This window comes from Copidosoma floridanum, unplaced genomic scaffold (genome assembly GCF_036245765.1).
Source record: "Copidosoma floridanum isolate Cflo_tuat_1 unplaced genomic scaffold, Cflo_Japanese_pri ptg000021l, whole genome shotgun sequence".
Taxonomy (NCBI): domain Eukaryota; kingdom Metazoa; phylum Arthropoda; class Insecta; order Hymenoptera; family Encyrtidae; genus Copidosoma; species Copidosoma floridanum.
The window spans coordinates 32,929,113-32,948,646 of NW_028321898.1; positions in this window are offsets into that span (position 1 = coordinate 32,929,113).

The window sequence follows — 19,534 nt, forward strand, 5'->3', positions numbered from 1 at the left end:
GTTGTAGGTATACATGAATGATATTTTTATCTCAAAGGTTTTTTAGTTTTTTCGCGTGAAGATTTCTTCATTACCCAGAGACTGGTGTAATTGTGAGCGTCAACTGTGAGATGGCATTACTAGTAAAGTGTTTGCAGTTGAAATTCAATAATTTACATTAAGTACTAAAATATACAAAGAGAGAAAGTGTGTAAACTATAACGCCCGTATTTTATTTGAAAAATTACAGAGAATTACCTGGGTAAAATCCATAAATTTCCATTTTGTGTTTCAGGCAGGGTACTTGGGAGCTCAATCTTATATCTATTTGTTTAAAGAAACTCTAATGCGACATAGCGCTAATTTTTATTATTTTCGTGTGATTTTTAAATAAAATGTTACATAGGGCAGTTATTTTCATTTTTGGTGGGCAAGATACAAAAATCAAAGATTATCTTTTGACAGTAAATATCATATAAACAGTATACATAAAGTATCAAGAGGTGAGTCAAAATTTTATCTAAAAGTTTTGAATAATACACGTGTATATCAATCAACAACAACAAAATAATGTGCGCCTGATGGGTAGATACATATGTCACGAGCAGTAGGTGCATGTAAAATTGGTAAGTATATTTTTTACGTAAACCCGCATTCTTTAGCGTTCGTTCACTGTATGGCAGTAAAATATACAGTACGGTACAGACCGGCGATGACGAGTTGGGAGAATGTCAAAGAAAGCAAAGAAGTAAGCATAGGAGGAAGAAAAGGTCCGAAAAAAAACAAAAAAAAAAAAACGTAAATGTGTACTCTACTCATCTTATCTTGCTTAAGGACTTCAGACAAGCTGCCCGCCTGCACGACTCTGTATGATTTTAGGCACGACCAATGTATGCTAGTGCCTGATAATTTTGTCAGAGCTTAGAAATCGTCTATTAATAGTAAAAAAAATTTTTTAACTGAGTATGAAGGTGATCTATGTTTTTCACACAGTGTGCGTGTCTAGTCCACTCTAATTGAGAAAAAAAAATTTCTTAATCTTTTAAATCCCAAATTGTACGAGCGATTAAAAATTCGGCAATTTTTTAATTCAAAAATTTAAATGTTTCTGTCATGCCATAGCGTTTACATTGTTAATGGTAATAATTCAGACTGTCTATGAGGTATATTTAATTGCTGATTTTACAAGCGTTAGCGAGGGCTTAATCGACGCAAATATAAAAAAAAAATTTTTCTCAATTCTTCTAAATTTTTTTGATCCCAAATTATAGCTGATTTTGCAATATATACGTTACTTACAGAAATACAAGCGTTTCAAGTTTCAAGAAGTTTTTAATCTAAAAATTTAAATTTTTCAATCATGCCATGGTGTTAAAATCGTAAATAGCAATATATAATCGACTGCCTAGAATGTTACTTTAGTTGCGGTTATCATTTTACAAGCGTTAGCTAGGGCTTGGCCAACGCAAAAAAAAAAAAATTTTCTAAATATTTTTGATTCCACGTCATCCCTTACTTCGCGACATAAACGTTATTTATTAAAGATATTAAAGTTTTGGCCATTTATTAATCAAAAAATTTTAATTTTGCAATGTTGCAATAGTTTTAAAATCGAAGGAGGTAATAATTAAGACTGACTGCAAGGTATATTTAATCGCTGTGAAAGTTATACAAGCGTTAGCAGGAGCTTAGTCAACGCAACTGAAAAAAAAATTTTTTTGGTCCCAAATTATCGCTTATTTTGTAATTGATACGTTATTTCGTGAAATACGGGCATTTCTATTTCGGCAACTTTTTTTTCTTTCGATTTTATATTTTTTTTCATGGCAAAATTTTGTATAGGTTCCTAGTAATACAGGCAGCTGTCCGAAAAAATATTCTTCCTTTAAAAAATTTTTCAAACAATCGCCAAAGCTTACAACTCTAGAATAGAATAAAGAAAAAATTTTAATAAATTTTAATGATCTCAAATTAGGGCTTATTTTGCTCTATCTCCATTATTAACGGAAATACGGACATTTTAAGTTTTGGCAATTTTTAGCTCCTTATATTTTGAATATTCGTCAATCCCATAGCTTTGTAAAGTTCCCTCGTAATGAAAGGAGCTATTCAAAGGCAAATATTTTCCTTTAAAACATTTTTCGAACAATTGCCGAAGCCTAAATTTTAAAAATCCATAGAAAAAAATTTTAATAAATCCTAATAATCTCTAATAAGAGCTTATTTTGCTCTATCTCCATTATTTACGAAGAGACGAGCATTTTAAGTTTTAGCAATTTTGAGCTTCTTATATTTTGAATATCCGTCAATCCCATAGCTTTGTGTAGGTCCCTAGTAATAGAAGGAGCTGTCCTAAATGATATTTTTTTTTTAAATCATTTTTAAAACAATCGCCAGAGCCTACAAAACAAGAATTTAAAAAAAAATTTTAATGAATTTAATGATCTCAAATGAGGGCTTATTTCGCTCTATCTCCATTATTTACGGAGATACGGGCGATTAAAGTTTTGGCAAATTTGAGCTCCTTATGAATTGAATATTCGTCGATCCCATAGCTTTGTATAGGTCCCGAGTAATAAAAGGAGCTGTCCTAAGGGATTTATTTTCTTTGAATCATTTTTGAAACGATCGCCAGAGCCTACAAATCAAGAATTAAAAAAAAAATTTTAATAAATTTAATGATCTCAAATGACGGCTTATTTCGCTCTATCTCCATTATTTACGGAGATACGGGCGATTTAAGTTTTGGCAATTTTGAGCTTCTAATATTTTAAATATTTGTCAATCCCATAGCTTTGTATCGGTCCCTAGTAACAGAAGGAGCTGTCCTAAAGGATATTTTTTTTTTTAATTATTTTTAAAACGATCGCCAGATCCTACAAATCAAGAATTGAATAAAAATTTTTAATGGACTTAATGATCTCAAATTAGGGCTTATTTCGCTCTATCTCCATTATTTACGGAGATACGGGTGATTTAAGTTTTGGCAATTTTGAGCTTCTTATATTTTAAATATTTTCCGATCCCATAGCTTTGTATCGGTCCCTAGTAACAGAAGGAGCTGTCCTAAGGGATTTATTTTCTTTAAATTATTTTTTAAACGATCGCCAAAGCCTCTAACTCAAGATTCAAAAAAAAAAATTTTAATAAATTTTGATGATCTCAAATTAGGGCTTATTTCGCTCTATCTCCATTATTTACGGAGATACGGGCGATTTAAGTTTTGGCAATGATTAGCTACTTATATATTGAATATTTTCCGATCCCATAGCTTTGTAACGGTCCCTAGTAACAGAAGGAGCTGTCCTAAGGGATTTATTTTCTTTAAATTATTTTTTAAACGATCGCCAAAGCCTCTAACTCAAGAATCAAAAATAAAAATTTTAATAAATTTAATGATCTCAAATGAGGGCTTATTTCGCTCTATCTCCATTATTTACGGAGATACGGGCGATTTAAGTTTTGGCAATTTTAAGCTTCTTATATTTTAAATATTTGTCAATCCCATAGCTTTGTATAGGTCCCTAGTAACGAAAAGAGCTGTCCTAAAGGATATAGTTTTTCTATAAATCATTTTTGAAACGATTGCCAGCGCCTACAACTCAAGATTCAAAAAAAAAAATATTTTCACTTTTGATGATATCAAATTAGGGCTTATTTCGCTCTATCTCCATTATTTACGGAGATACGGGCGATTTAAGTTTTGGCAATGTTTAGCTACTTATATATTGAATATTCGTCAATCCCATAGCTTTGTATAGGTCCCTAGTAATAAAAGGAGCTGTCCTAAAGGATTTATTTTCTTCAAATCATTTTTTTAACGATCGCCGAAGCCTACAACTAGGGAATCAAAAATAAAAATTTTAATAAATTTTGATGTCCTCAAATTAGGGCTTATTTCGCTCTATCTCCATTATTTACGGAGATACAGGCGATTTAAGTTTTGGCAATGTTTAGCTACTTATATATTGAATATTCGTCGATCCCATAGCTTTGTATCGGTCCCTAGTAACAGAAAGAGCTGTCCTAAAGGATATTTTTTTTTAAAATCATTTTTAAACGATCGCCAGAGTCTACAAATCAAGAATTAAAAAAAAAATTTTAATGAATTTAATGATCTCAAATGAGGGCTTATTTCGCTCTATCTCCATTATTTACAGAGATACGGGCGATTTAAGTTTTGGCAATGTTTAGCTACTTATATATTGAATATTCGTCGATTTCATAGCTTTGTATAGGTCCCTAGTAACAAAAAGAGCTGTCCTAAGGGATTTATTTTCTTTAAATAATTTTTTGAACGATCGCCGAAGCCTTTAACTCAAGATTAAAAAAAAAAATTTTTAATGAATTTTAATGATCTCAAATAAGGGCTTATTTCGCTCTATCTCCATTATTTACGGAGATACGGGCGATTTAAGTTTTGGCAATTTTGAGCTTCTTATATTTTAAATATTTGTAGATCCCATAGCTTTGTATCGGTCCCTAGTAACAGAAGGAGCTGTCCTAGAGGATATTTTTTTTTAAAATCATTTTTAAACGATCGCCAGAGTCTACGAATCAAGAATTAAAAAAAAAATTTTAATGAATTCAATGATCTCAAATGGGGGCTTATTTCGCTCTATCTCCATTATTTACGGAGATACGGGCGATTTAAGTTTTGGCAATGTTAAGCTACTTATATATTGAATATTCGTCGATTTCATAGCTTTGTATAGGTCCCTAGTAACAAAAAGAGCTGTCCTAAGGGATTTATTTTCTTTAAATCATTTATTAAACAATCGCCGAAGCCTCCAACTCAAGAATCAAAAATAAAAATTTTAATAAATTTTAATGATCTCAAATTAGGGCTTATTTCGCTCTATCTCCATTTTTTACGGAGATACGGGCGATTTAAGTTTTGGCAATGTTTAGCTACTTATATATTGAATATTCGTCGATCCCATAGCTTTGTATTGGTCCCTAGTAACAGAAGGAGCTGTCCTAAAGGATATTTTCTTCTTTAAATCATTTTTGAAACGATTGCTAGCGCCTACAACTCAAAAATCAAAAATAAAAATTTTAATAAATTTTGATGATCTCAAATTAGGGCTTATTTCGCTCTATCTCCATTATTTACGGAGATACGGGCGATTTAAGTTTTGGCAATTTTGAGCTTCTTATATTTTAAATATTTGTCGATCCCATAGCTTTGTATAGGTCCCTAGTAACAAAAAGAGCTGTCCTAAGGGATTTATTTTCTTTAAATAATTTTTTGAACGATCGCCGAAGCCTGTAACTCAAGATTAAAAAAAAAAATTTTTAATGAATTTTAATGATCTCAAATGAGGGCTTATTTCGCTCTATCTCCATTATTTACGGAGATACGGGCGATTTAAGTTTTGGCAATTTTGAGCTTCTTATATTTTAAATATTTGTAGATCCCATAGCTTTGTATCGGTCCCTAGTAACAGAAGGAGCTGTCCTAAAGGATATTTTTATTTAAAATCATTTTTAAACGATCGCCAGAGTCTACAAATCAAGAATTAAAAAAAAAATTTTAATGAATTTAATGATCTCAAATGAGGGCTTATTTCGCTCTATCTCCATTATTTACGGAGATACGGGCGATTTAAGTTTTGGCAATGTTTAGCTACTTATATATTGAATATTCGTCGATTTCATAGCTTTGTATAGGTCCCTAGTAACAAAAAGAGCTGTCCTAAGGGATTTATTTTCTTTAAATCATTTATTAAACGATCGCCGAAGCCTTTGACTCAAGATTAAAAATAAAAATTTTTAATGAATTTTAATGATCTCAAATTAGGGCTTATTTCGCTCTATCTCCATTATTTACGGAGATACGGGCGATTGAAGTTTTGGCAATGTTTAGCTACTTATATATTGAATATTCGTCGATCCCATAGCTTTGTATCGGTCCCTAGTAACAGAAGGAGCTGTCCTAAAGGATATTTTTTTTTTTAAATCATCTTTGAAACGATCGCCAGAGCCTACAAATCAAGAATTAATAAAAAAATTTTAATGAATTTAATGATCTCAAATAAGGGCTTATTTCGCTCTATCTCCATTATTTACGGAGATACGGGCGATTTAAGTTTTAGCAATTTTGAGCTTCTTATATTTTCAATAATCGTCGATCCCATAGCTTTGTATAGGTCCCTAGTTATAAAAAGAGCTGTCCTAAGGGATTTATTTTCTTCAAATTATTTTTTAAACGATCGCTGAAGCCTCCAACTCAAGAATCAAAAATAAAAATTTTATTAAATTTTGATGATCTCAAATTAGGGCTTATTTCGCTCTATCTCCATTATTTACGGAGATACAAGCGATTTAAGTTTTGGCTAATTTGAGCTTCTTATATTTTCAATATTCGTCGATCCCATAGCTTTGTATAGGTCCCTAGTAATAAAAAGAGCTGTCCTAAGGGATTTATTATCTTTAAATCATTTATTAAACGATCGCCGAAGCCTTTAACTCAAGATTAAAAAAAAAAATTTTTAATTAATTTTAATGATCTCAAATTAGGGCTTATTTTGCTCTATCTCCATTATTTACGGAGATACGGGCGATTGAAGTTTTGGCAATGTTTAGCTACTTATATATTGAATATTCGTCGATTTCATAGCTTTGTTTCGGTCCCTAGTAACAGAAAAAGCTGTCCTAAGGGATTTATCTTTTTTAAATCATTTTTGAAACGATCGCCGAAGCCTCCAACTCAAGAATCAAAAATAAAAATTTTAATAAATTTTGATGATCTCAAATTAGGGCTTATTTCGCTCTATCTCCATTATTTACGGAGATACGGGCGATTTAAGTTTTAGCAATTTTGAGCTTCTTATATTTTCAATAATCGTCGATCCCATAGCTTTGTATAGGTCCCTAGTTATAAAAAGAGCTGTCCTAAGGGATTTATTTTCTTCAAATCATTTTTTAAACGATCGCTGATGCCTCCAACTCAAGAATCAAAAATAAAAGTTTTATTAAATTTTGATGATCTCAAATTAGGGCTTATTTCGCTCTATCTCCATTATTTACGGAGATACGGGCGATTTAAGTTTTAGCAATTTTGAGCTTCTTATATTTTCAATATTCGTCGATCCCATAGCTTTGTATAGGTCCCTAGTAACGAAAAGAGCTGTCCTAAAGGATATAGTTTTTCTATAAATCATTTTTGAAACGATTGCCAGCGCCTACAACTCAAGATTTAAAAAAAAAAATATTTTCAATTTTGATGATATCAAATTAGGGCTTATTTCGCTCTATCTCCATTATTTACGGAGATACGGGCGATTTAAGTTTTGGCAATGTTTAGCTACTTATATATTGAATATTCGTCGATCCCATAGCTTTGTATAGGTCCCTAGTAATAAAAGGAGCTGTCCTAAAGGATTTATTTTCTTCAAATCATTTTTTTAACGATCGCCGAAGCCTACAACTCAAGAATCAAAAATAAAAATTTTAATAAATTTTGATGTCCTTAAATTAGGGCTTATTTCGCTCTATCTCCATTATTTACGGAGATACAGGCGATTTAAGTTTTGGCAATGTTTAGCTACTTATATATTGAATATTCGTCGATCTCATAGCTTTGTATCGGTCCCTAGTAACAGAAAGAGCTGTCCTAAAGGATATTTTTTTTTTAAATCATTTTTGAAACGATCGCCAAAGCCTACAAATCAAAAATTAGAAAAAAATTTTTGATGGACTAACTGATCTCAAATTAGGGCTCTTTTCGCTCTATCTCCATTATCTACAGAGATACGGGCGATTTAAGTTTTGGCAATGTTTAGCTACTTATATATTGAATATTCGTCGATTTCATAGCTTTGTTTCGGTCCCTAGTAACAGAAAAAGCTGTCCTAAGGGATTTATTTTTTTTAAATCATTCTTGAAACGATCGCCGAAGCCTCCAACTCAAGAATCAAAAATAAAAATTTCAATAAATTTTGATGATCTCAAATTAGGGCTTATTTTGCTCTATCTCCATTATTTACGGAGATACGGGCGATTTAAGTTTTGGCAATTTTGAGCTTCTTATATTTTAAATATTTGTCGATCCCATAGCTTTGTATCGGTCCCTAGTAACAGAAGGAGCTGTCCTAAAGGATATTTTTTTTTTAAATCATTTTTAAACGATCGCCAGAGTCTACAAATCAGGAATTAAAAAAAAAATTTTAATAAATTTTAATGATCTCAAATTAGGGCTTATTTCGCTCTATCTCCATTATTTACGGAGATACGGGCGATTTAAGTTTTGGCAATGTTTAGCTACTTATATATTGAATATTTTCCGATCCCATAGCTTTGTATAGGTCCCGAGTACAAGAAGGAACTGTCCTAAAGGATATTTTTTTCTTTAAATCAATTTTAAAACCATCGCCAGAGCCTACAAATTAAGATTTAAAAAAAACTTTTAATGGACTCAATGATCTCAAATTAGGGCTTATATCGCTCTATCTCCATTATTTACGGAGATACGGGCGATTTAAGTTTTAGCAATTTTGAGCTTCTTATATTTTCAATAATCGTCGATCCCATAGCTTTGTATAGGTCCCTAGTAATAAAAAGAGCTGTCCTAAGGGATTTATTTTCTTTAAATCATTTATTAAACGATCGCCAAAGCCTCCAGCTCAAGAATCAAAAATAAAAATTTTAATAAATTTTAATGATCTCAAATTAGGGCTTATTTCGCTCTATCTCCATTATTTACGGAGATACGGGCGATTAAAGTTTTGGCAATGTTTAGCTACTTATATATTGAATATTCGTCGATCCCATAGCTTTGTATCGGTCCCTAGTAACAGAAGGAGCTGTCCTAAAGGATATTTTTTTTTTTAAATCATTTTTGAAACGATCGCCAAAGCCTACAAATCAAAAATTAAAAAAAAATTTTTGATGGACTAACTGATCTCAAATTAGGGCTTATTTCGCTCTATCTCCATTATCTACGGAGATACGGGCGATTTAAGTTTTAGCAATTTTGAGCTTCTTATATTTTCAATATTCGTCGATCCCATAGCTTTGTATAGGTCCCTAGTAATAAAAAGAGCTGTCCTAAGGGATTTATTTTCTTTAAATCATTTATTAAACAATTGCCGAAGCCTCCAACTCAAGAATCAAAAATAAAAATTTTAATAAATTTTAATGATCTCAAATTAGGGCTTATTTCGCTCTATCTCTATTTTTTACGAAGATACGGGCGATTTAAGTTTTGGCAATGTTTAGCTACTTATATATTGAATATTCGTCGATCCCATAGCTTTGTATTGGTCCCTAGTAACAGAAGGAGCTGTCCTAAAGGATATTTTTTTCTTTAAATCATTTTTTTAACGATCGCCGAAGCATACAATTCAAGAATCAAAAATAAAAATTTTAATAAATTTTGATGTCCTCAAATTAGGGCTTATTTCGCTCTATCTCCATTATTTACGGAGATACAGGCGATTTAAGTTTTGGCAATGTTTAGCTACTTATATATTGAATATTCGTCGATCTCATAGCTTTGTATCGGTCCCTAGTAACAGAAAGAGCTGTCCTAAAGGATATTTTTTTTTTAAATCATTTTTGAAACGATTGCTAGCGCCTACAACTCAAAAATCAAAAATAAAAATTTTAATAAATTTTGATGATCTCAAATTAGGGCTTATTTCGCTCTATCTCCATTATTTACGGAGATACGGGCGATTTAAGTTTTGGCAATTTTGAGATTCTTATATTTTAAATATTTGTCGATCCCATAGCTTTGTATAGGTCCCTAGTAACAAAAAGAGCTGTCCTAAGGGATTTATTTTCTTTAAATCATTTATTAAACAATCGCCGAAGCCTCCAACTCAAGAATCAAAAATAAAAATTTTAATAAATTTTAATGATCTCAAATTAGGGCTTATTTCGCTCTATCTCCATTATTTACGGAGATACGGGCGATTGAAGTTTTGGCAATGTTTAGCTACTTATATATTAAATATTCGTCGATCCCATAGCTTTGTATCGGTCCCTAGTAACAGAAGGAGCTGTCCTAAAGGATGTTTTTTTTTTAAATCATCTTTGAAACGATCGCCAGAGCCTACAAATCAAGAATTAATAAAAAAATTTTAATGAATTTAATGATCTCAAATAAGGGCTTATTTCGCTCTATCTCCATTATTTACGGAGATACGGGCGATTTAAGTTTTAGCAATTTTGAGCTTCTTATATTTTCAATATTCGTCGATCCCATAGCTTTGTATAGGTCCCTAGTAATAAAAAGAGCTGTCCTAAGGGATTTATTTTCTTTAAATCATTTATTAAACAATCGCCGAAGCCTCTAACTCAAGAATCAAAAATAAAAATTTTAATAAATTTTAATGATCTCAAATTAGGGCTTATTTCGCTCTATCTCCATTTTTTACGGAGATACGGGCGATTAAAGTTTTGGCAATGTTTAGCTACTTATATATTGAATATTCGTCGATCCCATAGCTTTGTATCGGTCCCTAGTAACAGAAGAAGCTGTCCTAAAGGATATTTTTTTTTTTAAATCATTTTTGAAACGATCGCCAAAGCCTACAAATCAAAAATTAAAAAAAAATTTTTGATGGACTAACTGATCTCAAATTAGGGCTTATTTCGCTCTATCTCCATTATCTACGGAGATACGGGCGATTTAAGTTTTAGCAATTTTGAGCTTCTTATATTTTCAATATTCGTCGATAACATAGCTTTGTATAGGTCCCTAGTAATAAAAAGAGCTGTCCTAAGGGATTTATTTTCTTTAAATCATTTATTAAACAATTGCCGAAGCCTCCAACTCAAGAATCAAAAATAAAAATTTTAATAAATTTTAATGATCTCAAATTAGGGCTTATTTCGCTCTATCTCTATTTTTTACGGAGATACGGGCGATTTAAGTTTTGGCAATGTTTAGCTACTTATATATTGAATATTCGTCGATCCCATAGCTTTGTATTGGTCCCTAGTAACAGAAGGAGCTGTCCTAAAGGATATTTTTTTCTTTAAATCATTTTTTTAACGATCGCCGAAGCATACAACTCAAGAATCAAAAATAAAAATTTTAATAAATTTTGATGTCCTCAAATTAGGGCTTATTTCGCTCTATCTCCATTATTTACGGAGATACGGGCGATTTAAGTTTTGGCAATTTTGAGCTTCTTATATTTTAAATATTTGTCGATCCCATAGCTTTGTATAGGTCCCTAGTAACAAAAAGAGCTGTCCTAAGGGATTTATTTTCTTTAAATCATTTATTAAACAATCGCCGAAGCCTCCAACTCAAGAATCAAAAATAAAAATTTTAATAAATTTTAATGATCTCAAATTAGGGCTTATTTCGCTCTATCTCCATTATTTACGGAGATACGGGCGATTGAAGTTTTGGCAATGTTTAGCTACTTATATATTGAATATTCGTCGATCCCATAGCTTTGTATCGGTCCCTAGTAACAGAAGGAGCTGTCCTAAAGGATGTTTTTTTTTTTAAATCATCTTTGAAACGATCGCCAGAGCCTACAAATCAAGAATTAATAAAAAAATTTTAATGAATTTAATGATCTCAAATAAGGGCTTATTTCGCTCTATCTCCATTATTTACGGAGATACGGGCGATTTAAGTTTTAGCAATTTTGAGCTTCTTATATTTTCAATATTCGTCGATCCCATAGCTTTGTATAGGTCCCTAGTAATAAAAAGAGCTGTCCTAAGGGATTTATTTTCTTTAAATCATTTATTAAACAATCGCCGAAGCCTCTAACTCAAGAATCAAAAATAAAAATTTTAATAAATTTTAATGATCTCAAATTAGGGCTTATTTCGCTCTATCTCCATTTTTTACGGAGATACGGGCGATTAAAGTTTTGGCAATGTTTAGCTACTTATATATTGAATATTCGTCGATCCCATAGCTTTGTATCGGTCCCTAGTAACAGAAGAAGCTGTCCTAAAGGATATTTTTTTTTTTAAATCATTTTTGAAACGATCGCCAAAGCCTACAAATCAAAAATTAAAAAAAAATTTTTGATGGACTAACTGATCTCAAATTAGGGCTTATTTCGCTCTATCTCCATTATCTACGGAGATACGGGCGATTTAAGTTTTAGCAATTTTGAGCTTCTTATATTTTCAATATTCGTCGATAACATAGCTTTGTATAGGTCCCTAGTAATAAAAAGAGCTGTCCTAAGGGATTTATTTTCTTTAAATCATTTATTAAACAATTGCCGAAGCCTCCAACTCAAGAATCAAAAATAAAAATTTTAATAAATTTTAATGATCTCAAATTAGGGCTTATTTCGCTCTATCTCTATTTTTTACGGAGATACGGGCGATTTAAGTTTTGGCAATGTTTAGCTACTTATATATTGAATATTCGTCGATCCCATAGCTTTGTATTGGTCCCTAGTAACAGAAGGAGCTGTCCTAAAGGATATTTTTTTCTTTAAATCATTTTTTTAACGATCGCCGAAGCATACAACTCAAGAATCAAAAATAAAAATTTTAATAAATTTTGATGTCCTCAAATTAGGGCTTATTTCGCTCTATCTCCATTATTTACGGAGATACAGGCGATTTAAGTTTTGGCAATGTTTAGCTACTTATATATTGAATATTCGTCGATCCCATAGCTTTGTATAGGTCCCTAGTAATAAAAAGAGCTGTCCTAAGGGATTTATTTTCTTTAAATCATTTATTAAACGATCGCCGAAGCCTTTAACTCAAGATTAAAAAAAAAAATTTTTAATAAATTTTAATGATCTCAAATTAGGGCTTATTTCGCTCTATCTCTATTTTTTACGGAGATACGGGCGATTTAAGTTTTGGCAATGTTTAGCTACTTATATATTGAATATTCGTCGATCCCATAGCTTTGTATTGGTCCCTAGTAACAGAAGGAGCTGTCCTAAAGGATATTTTTTTCTTTAAATCATTTTTTTAACGATCGCCGAAGCATACAACTCAAGAATCAAAAATAAAAATTTTAATAAATTTTGATGTCCTCAAATTAGGGCTTATTTCGCTCTATCTCCATTATTTACGGAGATACAGGCGATTTAAGTTTTGGCAATGTTTAGCTACTTATATATTGAATATTCGTCGATCTCATAGCTTTGTATCGGTCCCTAGTAACAGAAAGAGCTGTCCTAAAGGATATTTTTTTTTTAAATCATTTTTGAAACGATTGCTAGCGCCTACAACTCAAAAATCAAAAATAAAAATTTTAATAAATTTTGATGATCTCAAATTAGGGCTTATTTCGCTCTATCTCCATTATTTACGGAGATACGGGCGATTTAAGTTTTGGCAATTTTGAGCTTCTTATATTTTAAATATTTGTCGATCCCATAGCTTTGTATCGGTCCCTAGTAACAGAAGGAGCTGTCCTAAAGGATGTTTTTTTTTTTAAATCATCTTTGAAACGATCGCCAGAGCCTACAAATCAAGAATTAATAAAAAAATTTTAATGAATTTAATGATCTCAAATAAGGGCTTATTTCGCTCTATCTCCATTATTTACGGAGATACGGGCGATTTAAGTTTTAGCAATTTTGAGCTTCTTATATTTTCAATATTCGTCGATCCCATAGCTTTGTATAGGTCCCTAGTAATAAAAAGAGCTGTCCTAAGGGATTTATTTTCTTTAAATCATTTATTAAACAATCGCCGAAGCCTCCAACTCAAGAATCAAAAATAAAAATTTTAATAAATTTTAATGATCTCAAATTAGGGCTTATTTCGCTCTATCTCCATTTTTTACGGAGATACGGGCGATTTAAGTTTTGGCAATGTTTAGCTACTTATATATTGAATATTCGTCGATCCCATAGCTTTGTATTGGTCCCTAGTAACAGAAGGAGCTGTCCTAAAGGATATTTTTTTCTTTAAATCATTTTTGAAACGATTGCCAGCGCCTACAACATAAGATTTAAAAAAAAAAAAATATTTTTCTAATTTTGATGATATCAAATAAGGGCTTTTTTCGCTCCATCTCCATTATTTACGGAGATCCGGGCAATTTAAGTTTTGGCGATTAATAGCTTCTTATATTTTAAATATTTGTCGATTCCATAGCTTTGTATCGGTCGTTAGTAACAGAAGGAGCTGTCCTAAAGGATATTTTCTTCTTTAAATCATTTTTGAAACGATTGCTAGCGCCTACAACTCAAAAATCAAAAATAAAAATTTTAATAAATTTTGATGATCTCAAATTAGGGCTTATTTCGCTCTATCTCCATTATTTACAGAGATACAAGCGATTTAAGTTTTGGCTAATTTGAGCTTCTTATATTTTCAATATTCGTCGATCCCATAGCTTTGTATAGGTCCCTAGTAACGAAAAGAGCTGTCCTAAAGGATATAGTTTTTCTATAAATCATTTTTGAAACGATTGCCAGCGCCTACAACTCAAGACTAAAAAAAAAAAATATTTTCAATTTTGATGATATCAAATTAGGGCTGATTTCGCTCTATCTCCATTATTTACGGAGATACAAGCGATTTAAGTTTTGGCTAATTTGAGCTTCTTATATTTTCAATATTCGTCGATCCCATAGCTTTGTATAGGTCCCTAGTAATAAAAAGAGCTGTCCTAAGGGATTTATTTTCTTTAAATCATTTATTAAACGATCGCTGAAGCCTTTAACTCAAGATTAAAAAAAAAAATTTTTAATGAATTTTAATGATCTCAAATTAGGGCTTATTTTGCTCTATCTCCAAAATTTACGGAGATACGGGCGATTTAAGTTTTGGCAATGTTTAGCTACTTATATATTGAATATTCGTCGATCCCATAGCTTTGTATCGGTCCCTAGTAACAAAAGGAGCTGTCCTAAAGGATATTTTTTTTTTTAAATCATTTTTGAAACGATCGCCAGAGCCTACAAATCAAGAATTAATAAAAAAATTTTAATGAATTTAATGATCTCAAATAAGGGCTTATTTCGCTCTATCTCCATTATTTACGGAGATACGGGCGATTTAAGTTTTGGCAATGTTTAGCTACTTCTATATTAAATATTTTCCGATCCCATAGCTTTGTATCGGTCCCTAGTAACAAAAGGAGCTGTCCTAAAGGATATTTTTTTTTTTAAATCATTTTTGAAACGATCGCCAGAGTCTACAAATCAGGAATTAAAAAAAAAATTTTAATAAATTTAATGATCTCAAATGAGGGCTTATTTCGCTCTATCTCCATTATTTACGGAGATACGGGCGATTTAAGTTTTGGCAATGTTTAGCTACTTATATATTGAATATTCGTCGATTTCATAGCTTTGTTTCGGTCCCTAGTAACAGAAAAAGCTGTCCTAAGGGATTTATTTTTTTTAAATCATTTTTGAAACGATCGCCGAAGCCTCCAACTCAAGAATCAAAAATAAAAATTTTAATAAATTTTGATGATCTCAAATTAGGGCTTATTTTGCTCTATCTCCATTATTTACGGAGATACGGGCGATTTAAGTTTTGGCAATGTTTAGCTACTTATATATTGAATATTCGTCGATCCCATAGCTTTGTATCGGTCCCTAGTAACAAAAGGAGCTGTCCTAAAGGATATTTTTTTTTTTAAATCATTTTTGAAACGATCGCCAGAGCCTACAAATCAAGAATTAATAAAAAAATTTTAATGAATTTAATGATCTCAAATAAGGGCTTATTTCGCTCTATCTCCATTATTTACGGAGATACGGGCGATTTAAGTTTTGGCAATGTTTAGCTACTTCTATATTAAATATTTTCCGATCCCATAGCTTTGTATAGGTCCCGAGTAACAGAAGGAGCTGTCCTAAAGGATATTTTTTTTTTAAATCATTTTTAAACGATCGCCAGAGTCTACAAATCAGGAATTAAAAAAAAAATTTTAATAAATTTAATGATCTCAAATGAGGGCTTATTTCGCTCTATCTCCATTATTTACGGAGATACGGGCGATTTAAGTTTTGGCAATGTTTAGCTACTTATATATTGAATATTCGTCGATTTCATAGCTTTGTTTCGGTCCCTAGTAACAGAAAAAGCTGTCCTAAGGGATTTATTTTTTTTAAATCATTTTTGAAACGATCGCCAAAGCCTCCAACTCAAGAATCAAAAATAAAAATTTTAATAAATTTTGATGATCTCAAATTAGGGCTTATTTTGCTCTATCTCCATTATTTACGGAGATACGGGCGATTTAAGTTTTAGCAATTTTGAGCTTCTTATATTTTCAATATTCGTCGATCCCATAGCTTTGTATAGGTCCCTAGTAACGAAAAGAGCTGTCCTAAAGGATATAGTTTTTCTATAAATCATTTTTGAAACGATTGCCAGCGCCTACAACTCAAGATTTAAAAAAAAAAATATTTTCAATTTTGATGATATCAAATTAGGGCTTATTTCGCTCTATCTCCATTATTTACGGAGATACGGGCGATTTAAGTTTTGGCAATGTTTAGCTACTTATATATCGAATATTCGTCGATCCCATAGCTTTGTATAGGTCCCTAGTAATAAAAGGAGCTGTCCTAAAGGATTTATTTTCTTCAAATCATTTTTTTAACGATCGCCGAAGCCTCCAACTCAAGAATCAAAAATAAAAATTTTAATAAATTTTGATGTCCTCAAATTAGGGCTTATTTCGCTCTATCTCCATTTTTTACGGAGATACGGGCGATTTAAGTTTTGGCAATGTTTAGCTACTTATATATTGAATATTCGTCGATCCCATAGCTTTGTATCGGTCCCTAGTAACAGAAGAAGCTGTCCTAAAGGATATTTTTTTTTTTAAATCATTTTTGAAACGATCGCCAAAGCCTACAAATCAAAAATTAAAAAAAAATTTTTGATGGACTAACTGATCTCAAATTAGGGCTTATTTCGCTCTATCTCCATTATCTACGGAGATACGGGCGATTTAAGTTTTAGCAATTTTGAGCTTCTTATATTTTCAATATTCGTCGATAACATAGCTTTGTATAGGTCCCTAGTAATAAAAAGAGCTGTCCTAAGGGATTTATTTTCTTTAAATCATTTATTAAACAATTGCCGAAGCCTCCAACTCAAGAATCAAAAATAAAAATTTTAATAAATTTTAATGATCTCAAATTAGGGCTTATTTCGCTCTATCTCTATTTTTTACGGAGATACGGGCGATTTAAGTTTTGGCAATGTTTAGCTACTTATATATTGAATATTCGTCGATCCCATAGCTTTGTATTGGTCCCTAGTAACAGAAGGAGCTGTCCTAAAGGATATTTTTTTCTTTAAATCATTTTTTTAACGATCGCCGAAGCATACAACTCAAGAATCAAAAATAAAAATTTTAATAAATTTTGATGTCCTCAAATTAGGGCTTATTTCGCTCTATCTCCATTATTTACGGAGATACAGGCGATTTAAGTTTTGGCAATGTTTAGCTACTTATATATTGAATATTCGTCGATCCCATAGCTTTGTATAGGTCCCTAGTAATAAAAAGAGCTGTCCTAAGGGATTTATTTTCTTTAAATCATTTATTAAACGATCGCCGAAGCCTTTAACTCAAGATTAAAAAAAAAAATTTTTAATAAATTTTAATGATCTCAAATTAGGGCTTATTTCGCTCTATCTCTATTTTTTACGGAGATACGGGCGATTTAAGTTTTGGCAATGTTTAGCTACTTATATATTGAATATTCGTCGATCCCATAGCTTTGTATTGGTCCCTAGTAACAGAAGGAGCTGTCCTAAAGGATATTTTTTTCTTTAAATCATTTTTTTAACGATCGCCGAAGCATACAACTCAAGAATCAAAAATAAAAATTTTAATAAATTTTGATGTCCTCAAATTAGGGCTTATTTCGCTCTATCTCCATTATTTACGGAGATACAGGCGATTTAAGTTTTGGCAATGTTTAGCTACTTATATATTGAATATTCGTCGATCTCATAGCTTTGTATCGGTCCCTAGTAACAGAAAGAGCTGTCCTAAAGGATATTTTTTTTTTAAATCATTTTTGAAACGATTGCTAGCGCCTACAACTCAAAAATCAAAAATAAAAATTTTAATAAATTTTGATGATCTCAAATTAGGGCTTATTTCGCTCTATCTCCATTATTTACGGAGATACGGGCGATTTAAGTTTTGGCAATTTTGAGCTTCTTATATTTTAAATATTTGTCGATCCCATAGCTTTGTATCGGTCCCTAGTAACAGAAGGAGCTGTCCTAAAGGATGTTTTTTTTTTTAAATCATCTTTGAAACGATCGCCAGAGCCTACAAATCAAGAATTAATAAAAAAATTTTAATGAATTTAATGATCTCAAATAAGGGCTTATTTCGCTCTATCTCCATTATTTACGGAGATACGGGCGATTTAAGTTTTAGCAATTTTGAGCTTCTTATATTTTCAATATTCGTCGATCCCATAGCTTTGTATAGGTCCCTAGTAATAAAAAGAGCTGTCCTAAGGGATTTATTTTCTTTAAATCATTTATTAAACAATCGCCGAAGCCTCCAACTCAAGAATCAAAAATAAAAATTTTAATAAATTTTAATGATCTCAAATTAGGGCTTATTTCGCTCTATCTCCATTTTTTACGGAGATACGGGCGATTTAAGTTTTGGCAATGTTTAGCTACTTATATATTGAATATTCGTCGATCCCATAGCTTTGTATTGGTCCCTAGTAACAGAAGGAGCTGTCCTAAAGGATATTTTTTTCTTTAAATCATTTTTGAAACGATTGCCAGCGCCTACAACATAAGATTTAAAAAAAAAAAATATTTTTCTAATTTTGATGATATCAAATAAGGGCTTTTTTCGCTCCATCTCCATTATTTACGGAGATCCGGGCAATTTAAGTTTTGGCGATTAATAGCTTCTTATATTTTAAATATTTGTCGATTCCATAGCTTTGTATCGGTCGTTAGTAACAGAAGGAGCTGTCCTAAAGGATATTTTCTTCTTTAAATCATTTTTGAAACGATTGCTAGCGCCTACAACTCAAAAATCAAAAATAAAAATTTTAATAAATTTTGATGATCTCAAATTAGGGCTTATTTCGCTCTATCTCCATTATTTACAGAGATACAAGCGATTTAAGTTTTGGCTAATTTGAGCTTCTTATATTTTCAATATTCGTCGATCCCATAGCTTTGTATAGGTCCCTAGTAACGAAAAGAGCTGTCCTAAAGGATATAGTTTTTCTATAAATCATTTTTGAAACGATTGCCAGCGCCTACAACTCAAGACTAAAAAAAAAAAATATTTTCAATTTTGATGATATCAAATTAGGGCTGATTTCGCTCTATCTCCATTATTTACGGAGATACAAGCGATTTAAGTTTTGGCTAATTTGAGCTTCTTATATTTTCAATATTCGTCGATCCCATAGCTTTGTATAGGTCCCTAGTAATAAAAAGAGCTGTCCTAAGGGATTTATTTTCTTTAAATCATTTATTAAACGATCGCTGAAGCCTTTAACTCAAGATTAAAAAAAAAAATTTTTAATGAATTTTAATGATCTCAAATTAGGGCTTATTTTGCTCTATCTCCATTATTTACGGAGATACGGGCGATTTAAGTTTTGGCAATGTTTAGCTACTTATA